Below are 9,834 nucleotides of genomic sequence, written 5' to 3'. Positions count from 1 at the left end.
TGTGTGTGTTTTAAGACAGGGTCTCTCTGTGCAGCCCTGGGTGTTGTCCTGGAACTCACTCTATAGACCAGGCTGGCCTCGAACTCAGAAATCAGCCTACCTCTGCCTCCTAAATGCTGGGATTAAAGGCGTGCACCACCACTGCCAGGGTGTTTTTTCTGTTTCGTTTCGTTTTGTTTTGTTTTGTTCAGACCTCAGACCTTAAGCATTTCATGAGTTTGAATGTATGTAAACCTGTTGAGACCAGACTTACTAACCCTCACCCCCTTTGTGGATCAAATGGTTTCAGTGTACATGTAAGTAGGGCTTAGCTTGCTGGTCTTCTTACTTAGTTTGAGACAAGGTCTTGCTATGCACATAGCCCGGGCTGGTGTTGAACTCACTGGGATTATGTGTTTTCCCCAGCAAGCAAGGCTGAGTTGTTGGCCTTCTTGTTCTTATTCTTGCTCTACTCCTTCTCCCTCCCTCCCTTTCTACTCTTTACCCACCTCCCCCTCTTCATCTTCCTTCTCAACCTGTCTTGTCTCCTTGCCCAGAACTGGCCATGGGAAAGGATCCACCACACATTGGCTCTCTGAATACCTACTTTATTGCTGTGAATTCCTTTGGAATATGGCAGGAAGTCACGTGGCAGTAGATTTTAAACTCGATGTCAACTCACATTAGTTTGTAAATACATAAGTGGATATCAGGCCCTGAAACTTAGCAGCCTGCCCTTTCCTCAGGAAGTAGAGAGTACATGTTATTGAAGTTGAAAGAAGCAAACATCTGCTTTCAGGGCTGGCTGCTCCAACTCACTTTCCTAATTTCTTCTGCTACTATGTACCCCATTCACACACACACACACACACACACACACACCCCACACCCCCACACCCCGACCCCCCCCACACAGAGGGGGGTAGGGAGGGAGAGAGAGAAGCAAAGAGACAGAGAGAGCAAGAAAACTTAACATTCATTATTCTTTATATATTCAATAATTTATGACTTCCAATTAGGTGAATGAGTGAATGAATGAGTGAATGAATGGGTTGTACAGTCCTCATACTTTGTTCTATGCAACTCTCCCTCCCCTTTTTTATTGAGGAGTTTCTTATCTTTTGATGCCGCCTCATGAAGCCTGTACTCAGTGTCACCCTTCCTCCCTGTCACTCCTCCCCTAGCTTCATTTCCTTCTTTGGGTTTGGCTGCTTGCTTATCTCTTTCATCTTATAATTCTGGTTTCTTCACTGTGGAAAGAGCCCTTTTCCTCCCTACAGACGCCAGCTCAGGTGTCTTGAGGAAAGCACTCAGGCGTTTGCTGTATTGCTGTAGGCTGTTTATTGGCTTGGGTTGGAGGTTGCTTTCACACCCTAGGCACTGATTATGGACCAGCTGTCCACTAGTCAAGATACAGGATACACGTCAGAATTTCAAGGAGGATGTGGGCATCTAAGACAGAGGTATGTAGAGCTGTATGTGTGGAACTGGGAGGAAATGGGAGAGATAGAGTTGAGGGTAAAGTCATGGAGTGGGTGAGGGCAACGCAGGCGAGGAGAGAGACTTGCCCAGGCTGAGGACAAACCTGGAAGGAAGTCAGAATTTGAGAGCTGGAGGGTGGATGGATTCTAGTGGTGGGCCCTGAGAAAGAATGGCTTGAGAAACAGGAGAGAGCACAAAGCCCCAGACAGTGTCAGATTCAAGACACTGATTCAAGATTCAAGAGTGGTAAGTGGGGTCAACCAGAAGAGCAGCAGAGTGACCCCTCTGAGGGGCAGGACAAAGGAGAGAAGCACTGTTTGCTTCAAGAGCTCTCATTTTCTTCTCTTGGTTTCTTTGTTTCTTTCTTCTTCTCCTCCTCCTCCTTCTCCTCTTCCTTCTTCCTCCCCTTCTCCTCCCCCTCCCCTTCTCCTTCTCTCTCCTTCCCACCTCCTTCCATTTTGTTTTTTTGAGACAGGGTTTCTCTGTGTAGCCTTGGAGCATGAGCCTGTATCTGAGCTGGCCTCGAATTCACAGAGATCCACCTGCCTCTGCCTTCCACGTGCTGAAAGTAAAAACATGTGCCACCATTGCCTGGCCAGAGTTCTTATTTTCAAACAAATAGTTGATAAAACCTAAGATATATAGGAACCCAAGCTCCAGTGAAAACATCTGACCCCATCAAATCTCACCAGGAAAGGTACATTCTAATTCAAATTTGCCTGTTCCTTGTATAAGAAGGGCTGGGAAAGAGAACACAAACTATCTGTAATCCAGACTACCTCAGCGGGTTATTAACTCCAGGTCCACAGCACTCCTTGGTTAGTGAGGCTTTAGCTTGTGTGTGTGTGTGTGTGTGTGTGTGTGTGTGTGCGCGCGCGCGCGCGCGCGCGCGCACGTGTGTGTGACCACTCGAACGTAAGCTACCTTGAGCTAGTGTTCTGATGCATTGCTGCTATAATCATGATTATGATGACTGGATTCGCGCTCATTTATACTTTTCATATTTATACTGATGTAAAATGGGCCTCCTTTTAACAGATTAACTAATATTAACACAGAAACAGTTACATGTGCTTATTATTTTATTTTTGGAGAGAGGAGACACTGATCTACCCACTGTCCCCCACACCCCTCCCCGTCCCTCTTCCTCCTCACCCATCTATCCAGAGCTCCGCTTTCCTAATCATTTTAAAGCCCTCCTATGGATTTTGTGCTTCTTTTTATCTTTTTCCTACCTTTCTTTCTTTTGGCAGGGTCTATGTTGGCTTTGAACTTGTAGTAATCCTCCTGTTCCAGCCTCCCCAGTATGGGATTACAGGTGTGTCCATCATACATGCTATTTCTTTCTGTTTTCTTTCTGTCTGTCTGTCTCTCTCTGTATGTTTATATATGTGTGGATAAAATTATTTTTTTTATTCTTTGACAGATTCATACCTGAAAACAATACATTTTGGTAACTATTACTCCCTACAATATGGGCTTGTTTATGGGTAGGGTAAATATGGAGGGCACAGGCCAACCTCAAGTACCAGTCTTCCTGTGCTGTCTGCCTTGTTCTTTGAGATAGAATGTCTCATACTGGTCTGGAACTAATGAAAGAGCCCTGGCTGTCCAGCCAATAAACTACAAGGCTTCATCTGCCCTAACCCCCTCAGCCCTGGGGTTACACATGCGTGCCACTGTGCCCGACTTTTTAAATGGGTTCTGAAGCTTGACCCAGGGTCCTGGGCCTTCGTGGCAAGGACTTTACCAACTTAGGTATCTCTCTAGTCACGTTGCTTAAGACTCTGGGTTCACAAAGACGTATAAGATTAGGTGAACATGATCACTACCCAATAATAAGAATTTTGTCTGAAATATCATTACAATTAGGCCCAGGGATCAGGATGTTTAATATATTGTTTTAAAACGAAACTTGAAGCTTGGCTTGAGGAAGCAAACCTGCCCATCTTCTGTTTGTTCATGCTCCCTGACACGATTGCTGTCACTGATAAATGTCAAAGGGGAGAGTGATATTTTTGGAGCTGAGTTTTTTACTCTATTACAAAAATAGACTCCAAACACATCCGCATATGCCACAGAAAGAGCATAGGCTAATATTTCTGCACAGGGATGGGCATTAGCATAGTTTTTAAAGTTCACAGTTACTTTGCTGTTGTCGGTTACAATCATCTGTTGGTTGGGATTCCTTATTTTATGACGACAATCAAGATCGATTGGTTTAATGTAAATTTCACAATGAGGGGAACATTTCCAAGCCAGAGAACTTCTAAAGGAGGCTGGGCTATGAGAGTCACTGTTCTCACAGGACTATCTTCAGGAAAGCCTGGAGCCTACCTCAGTCAACAAGTAGGGATCCCAGACAGCAAGGACCCAAAGCCATCATCAAACTCAGCACATGAGTCTTTTGTTGGGTACCTGCTCTCTCTTGGGAGTGTGGATCTAAGTTTATACTTTCGGTGAAGCTTATTACATACATTAAGTTTGTATCTACGTATGAAGTTATAATTTAGGCACCAAGTCAAAGTACAAAGCCAGTTAAATTTGTCCACATGCTTTGATTTGGACCTTAAATGTCCCCCCAGGCCATGTGATGAAGGCTTGTGACATATGGAGTTGGGAACCTTTAAGAAGTGGGGCCTAGTGAGAGAAATCTGCAATTTCGGAAGTGTAATGTATCCTTTCAGGGTATAGTAGGACCCTGGCCTCCTCCCTTCCTCTCTTTTTGCTTCGTTGCTGCCCTTAGGTAAGCAGGCCTTCTCTTCCCTGGACCTCTGACACAGTATTTGTGCGACCAGGAGCTCAAGAGCAACCAGGTCAAGTAGCCTTGGGCTGATACCTCTGAAACACAAGCCCGGGTGAGTCACCCCTCTTCCTTCAGCTTTCTCAGCATTTTGTCACCATCCTGTTTTTCCATGGGTCCCTCCTCTCAGACAGACCCTGGTCTATTCAAGGTTGAAAGAGGGCCTACATTAACCTAATGGCTGACCAGAGAAGGAAAGGTGTACACCTTTCATGAGTATCTTTAAGCTTTCTCTAGGGTTGGCAGAAAAGGTCTTGCACGGTGTGTGTCATCTCAAGAGATTGTGCTCTCTAGGGCACAGTCAAACAGCAGAGGCCCGGGCTGCTTGAACTCTTAAATTTTCCACCACTGAGAGGCAGCTTGACAGGTGGAGACCAGAGCTGGGCTTCTCAACCTGCAATCTATTTTCTTACTCATATAGTTCAAGTCAGTGCTGTTGCTATAAGGACAATCCCAGTAACAACTACAAAGGCCTTTCCGGGATCTGGAGTGAGGAGAGCTGTGCTGAGTTCACATCTTCCCCATTCCTCATCTGGGCTCAAAGAGCAGTCCTAGTCTGTACCCATCAAAGAGAAAACAGCACAGAGGGCTGGCTGGTCGAATGACAGTGACTCCTAAAGCCTGATCAGTCACCCAGAGGAAGAGATCTGGGCCAGAGGTCAAAGACTACACAGAGTTCCAGAGGAGTCAGGACACATAGTCCTGTTCTCCAAAGGAGAAGGGACTTCCGGAAGGAGAGGTCTGCTTCGGTGCCTTGCTACAGCAGTCCTAACTCACCCCATTCCTCTGCCAACTCCCCCAGCCACTCTCCAGATTCCCCAGTCTGGCCTTCCCAGCCTCACCAGCCCTGCCTCCCCAAACCCTGCCTTCCCGGCCCGGTTTCCCCAGCCTAGCCATCGGCACAGCCCAGGTTTCGCAAAGCCTCTGTAGCTCAGCTTCCCCAGCCCAGCCATCTCCTAGCTCCGCCTCCCCAGTTCTGCTTCAGAAGGGCGTTTGCAAACTCCCACAGAAGATGACAACCCACCTACCCCGAAGTGCTCCAGACAGCTGCCAGAGAAGCTGTGCCCCACCCCCACCCCTGTTTTGTTCTCCTTAGCCTGGGCGCAGGAACTAGTGGGTTGGAAAGAACTGTGGATGGGGTGGGTGTGAGACAGACACAAGAACTGACTCTTTTCATTCGCTTGGGAAGTGTCTCTGGCAAGTGAAGAGTAACTTCGGTGCATGGCTGGAGAGTTGTGCCTAAGAGAATGTGATTAGACCCATCCCAAAATACAACCGTTGTCTTTGATGACTATTGACTTGAGTGTCCCTGAGACACAGATCTTGTACAGAGCTCAGGAAACTTTCGTAAGCTAGGCAGACTCCAACTAATTTGCACACTAGAAAGCCCACAGACTGGGGCTGGGATGTGGCTCTGTCCATACTGGCAAGCCTTGGGGTTGATCTCCAGCGCCACCTAAACCAGGCGTGGTGATACATTACAGTAATCTCCACACTTGAATGGCAGAGGCAAGAAGTTCAGAAGTTCAAGGTCAAGGTTAGACTGTTCTACATGAGACATTGTCTTAAAAATGAAATGCCCACACACCCAGGAAGCCCCTAGCCCCTTCTTAGTCACCTTGGGAGAAAACCTCTTCCCTCCTTCATTCACGTGTGTGGAATCCCAATTAAATATAGTAAACAAAGGAAACCTCCTACATTTGTAATTTTCTTCCCGCTCCTCTTGTTTTATTTGCTGTCTGGATTTATTGCTCAAGAATGGCCTCCCTTTAGCACCCTTCCCTATTAACCAGCAAGATAAAAGCCACAGAGCTTGGGAACTCCTTCAGTTCTCATTGCCAGTTGTGGGGCGGAGCAGTCTGAGTTTACAGCGGGCACAGACAGCTGTTGACTGAGCCCAGCCTGCCCTGCACCCAGGCTGTGCTCCTGCTAGGAATGCAAACTGCGGCGATCAGAGGCAGAGCTGCCTTTAATAACTGCCTGAGCCCGGGAGCAATCTGCTTGGGCACTAGAGAAGAAATTGAGTGGTTTTAAAGCAGATGTATGTTCTTAGTAGGGTTGGCTTGTAAAGCAATAAAACATGGTTTCCCCTTCTCAGCCTATCACAACAGCTAAACAGTGCCACATAAGACAGCCAGGCTCCATCACAATTCCTGTGGAAAACTTTGTCCCGCACCACAGGATAAAACCCAAGTTGGTAGCACATGGGGAAGGCACTCATTCTCTCGAGCACTGTATGACATCAGGAGCAAACAACATATGTCTGCATGGTTATAAACAAAGGTGCCAATGTTTGCAAAACAGATCCTATATGTAAAAAGTCTATAAATGGACTGGAATACGGATTTTCATTGGTTGAGATGTTGTGAGCTATTGCCACTCTTCATAAGGACAGTCTCTCTTTCTCTGTAAATGCAAGTTGGAGTCACCTGCTCACCTCGCTCGCTATGCCTGCTGGAGCTCTCAGTCCTGACTTCCCCATGACCTTGAGAAAAGTCAAGGGCTCCAGGATTCTGTCACTGGGTGCACTAAAACACACCTGTAACAACAAAGGTTAAGGTGGGAGAACTGCAAGTCTCAGGCAAGTCTGAACCTGTTTCTACTTTAAAAAAAAAAAAAAGAAGAAGGAAAAACAGTAATAAGAAAAAGGCAAGGGGGATGGGGAGCTAGACTGAATCAGGGGCTTTCTACCTGTGAAGGCTAGATGCCCCAGTGTAGTGGAATGCCAGGGTGGTGAGGTGGCAGAGGGTGAGTGGGTGGGGGAACACCCTCATAGAAGCAGGGGGAGGGAGGATGGGATGGGGGCTTATGGAGGGGAAATGGGAAAGGGGATAACATTTGAAATGTAAATACATAAAATAGCCAATAAAAAATGACAAAAAAAGAAAGAAAACATTATTAATGAGAGCACAGGGGAATAGCTTTCCTGAAATCAGATCCTGTGAGCAAACAAACTCAGGACGCGAAATTCAATGCATTTCCTCCCCCTTAGAAGGAACATGCTAATAATATTCATTGTGATTTTGCAAAAACTATACATCATCCCCCTAATTCATTTTCCTGAAATGATTTATTTTTCCTTTACCTGTATGTATGTATGTATGTATGTATGTATGTATGTATATGTGTGTTATTGGTCTGTATAGGAGTTCTGCTCAGCTACTATATTCCAGAGACAAGATATCTCACTGAACCAGGTAGCAGCCGGGCAGCCAGTACCCAGCTTCCGCTCCACCCCATGGCACTTATCAGCTCGCAGGCTTTGAGTACAGGCTTCCGAGGATTCGGACTCACTGCTCACCTACCAGACCAGACCATCTCCCCATCAGCACACACCGCTTTCTCATGGAATGTTTCTCAGATGTTGAAACATGAGGATATAAACCCTTCACCTCCACACATCCTGGAGTCCACTACCTGTTTAGTCTCTGTGTTCGAAACTTCCCCCACTGTTTTAGGAGACCTACCCAGGTGCTTAATTCAAACAAATGGTGAAACTCAGTGTGTTCTCCTCTCTTTCCTTCCTTTGTTTCATTTGTCTTTCTCTCAACACTTTTATTTTGAAAGATTCCAAGCCCTCTGGAAGGCTGTGTGTGAATGTGCTATGCTTACGTGCAACCATCATTAACACTTTCCTTCAGCTAGCTCCTGTAACTCCCTCCTTCTCGTGTGCACACATATACTTTATATGTGCTATTTGCATAATTTTATTTTGGAATCACCTGCAAATAAATTGCAGATGTTCTGGCCCTTCACCAATAAGCCCTTCGAGTTATATGGAAATGAGGTCCAAAGCCTCAGCTGCACCACCATCGAGACACGCAAGTGCATTGATGCCATCCACTCTCTATTCAATACTTCACTCTCCCTAATTGACACCAAGATGTACTCTTTACAGGTTTGTTTTTCCTGGTGGGTTTGTTTCTCTGTTGTTTGTTTTCCTTGAGACAGGGTGTCAGTATCCCAGGCTGGTCTTTAAGTCCCGATCTTCCAGAATCCACCTTCCAAATGCTAGGATTACAGTCCTATGAACCCTGCAAAATCTTGCTTTATTAGTTTGTTTGAGATATAGTCTCACCATGTACTCCTGGCTGACCTGGCACTTGCTATTTAGACCAGGTTGGACTTGACTTTTGAGAGATCTACCTGCATCTGCCTCTCAAGAGCTGGGACTAAAGGCATGGACCATCACACCCAGACTACTAAAAAAAAAAAATGTTTTGTTTTTGTTTTTGTTTTTGTTTTTGTTTTTCGAGACAGGGTTTCTCTCTGTAGCCCCGGCTATCCTGGTACTCACTCTGTAGACCAGCCTGGCCTCGAACTCTGAAATCCGCCTGCCTCTGCCTCCCAAGTGCTAGGATTAAAGGCGTGTGCCACCACTGCCCAGCAAAAAATTTTTAACAATATTTTATTTAATGTAATATATTCAAAGTATGATCATTTAAACATTTAATAATTATAAAAAGCTATTCATGAGTATTTTAACTTATTTACATTTATTCATTTTGTGTGCCCATGTGCACATGTGCTCTATGGCATGTGTGTAGAGGTCAGATAACAACCAGGCAGCATCTCTTCTCCCTTCTACCATGAGGATCTTGGGGACTGAACTCACGTCATCAAACTTGGCAGCAAATACTTTTACCCTCAGATATCTTACTGGAACTGAAATGAGTATTTTTGAAATTATGTTCTTTCAAAAATAAATTTCATTGTGTATATTATTATAGGATGTGTCATCATCTGTCTTGTATTGTATATTTTTTAGAACCCAGGACTGAGAGAGGGCTTGCACACCACACTTAGCGATGTACATTGTGCTGTAGAACAACCCTCTTGACTCGATTTGGTTTCAGGATCTTTCCTTCCTTGGTGAAATGTCCAGATCATTTATTTGGTAGATTATCAATCACTTTTCTTTGTGCGATTATTTTCTCATAATTATATCCTTTTTTGTTTGGAGTCAGAATGTTAATAAGGGATATTGTTGTACATTTTACAGTGCATCATAACAGGGGCACTAACTATGTCCCTGTGTCTCATTGGTGATATTTACATCCAATATTATCGGAGTTAAGATGTTTGCCTATTACAGAAGCCTAGTTTCCTCTTGATAAGTGGTTGTTGATCTGGTAGCTGATTTTTAAATTGATTAATTGGTTTGTTTATTTGTTGGCAGTGCTGGGGATTAAACCCAGAGCCTCATATATACTTAGGAGACATTCTATTCACAAGTTACACCCCATTCCTTTGTGAATGACCTGTTTTTCCAACCAACTTTCACCAAGGGCATTAGCCTGTCCTGGCAGTCAGCTGACCCGTTGTTGCCTTGGGTGTGGTGAAACAGTGTTATAAGAATGGGTCTGCTGTCTGCTTTATTAGCTGTCATCATTCTGTAGAGCAGTGACTCCCCCTGTCCTCCTCCTACTCTCATGAGGCAGCATACAGAGTTTTATTCACTATTCTATCATCTCTTCTCGAAACCCATCCTTGCATATGCTGTGGGTGTGTCTATTTATGTGTGTACCCGTGTAGGCACACACATGTCCTTTCGTAGCACACATGTGGAG

This window comes from Mastomys coucha, unplaced genomic scaffold, assembly GCF_008632895.1.
Source record: "Mastomys coucha isolate ucsf_1 unplaced genomic scaffold, UCSF_Mcou_1 pScaffold17, whole genome shotgun sequence".
Classification (NCBI taxonomy): Eukaryota; Metazoa; Chordata; class Mammalia; order Rodentia; family Muridae; genus Mastomys; species Mastomys coucha.
The sequence above is the reverse complement of the archived record's forward strand: the minus strand, read 5'-3'. Positions refer to the sequence as shown.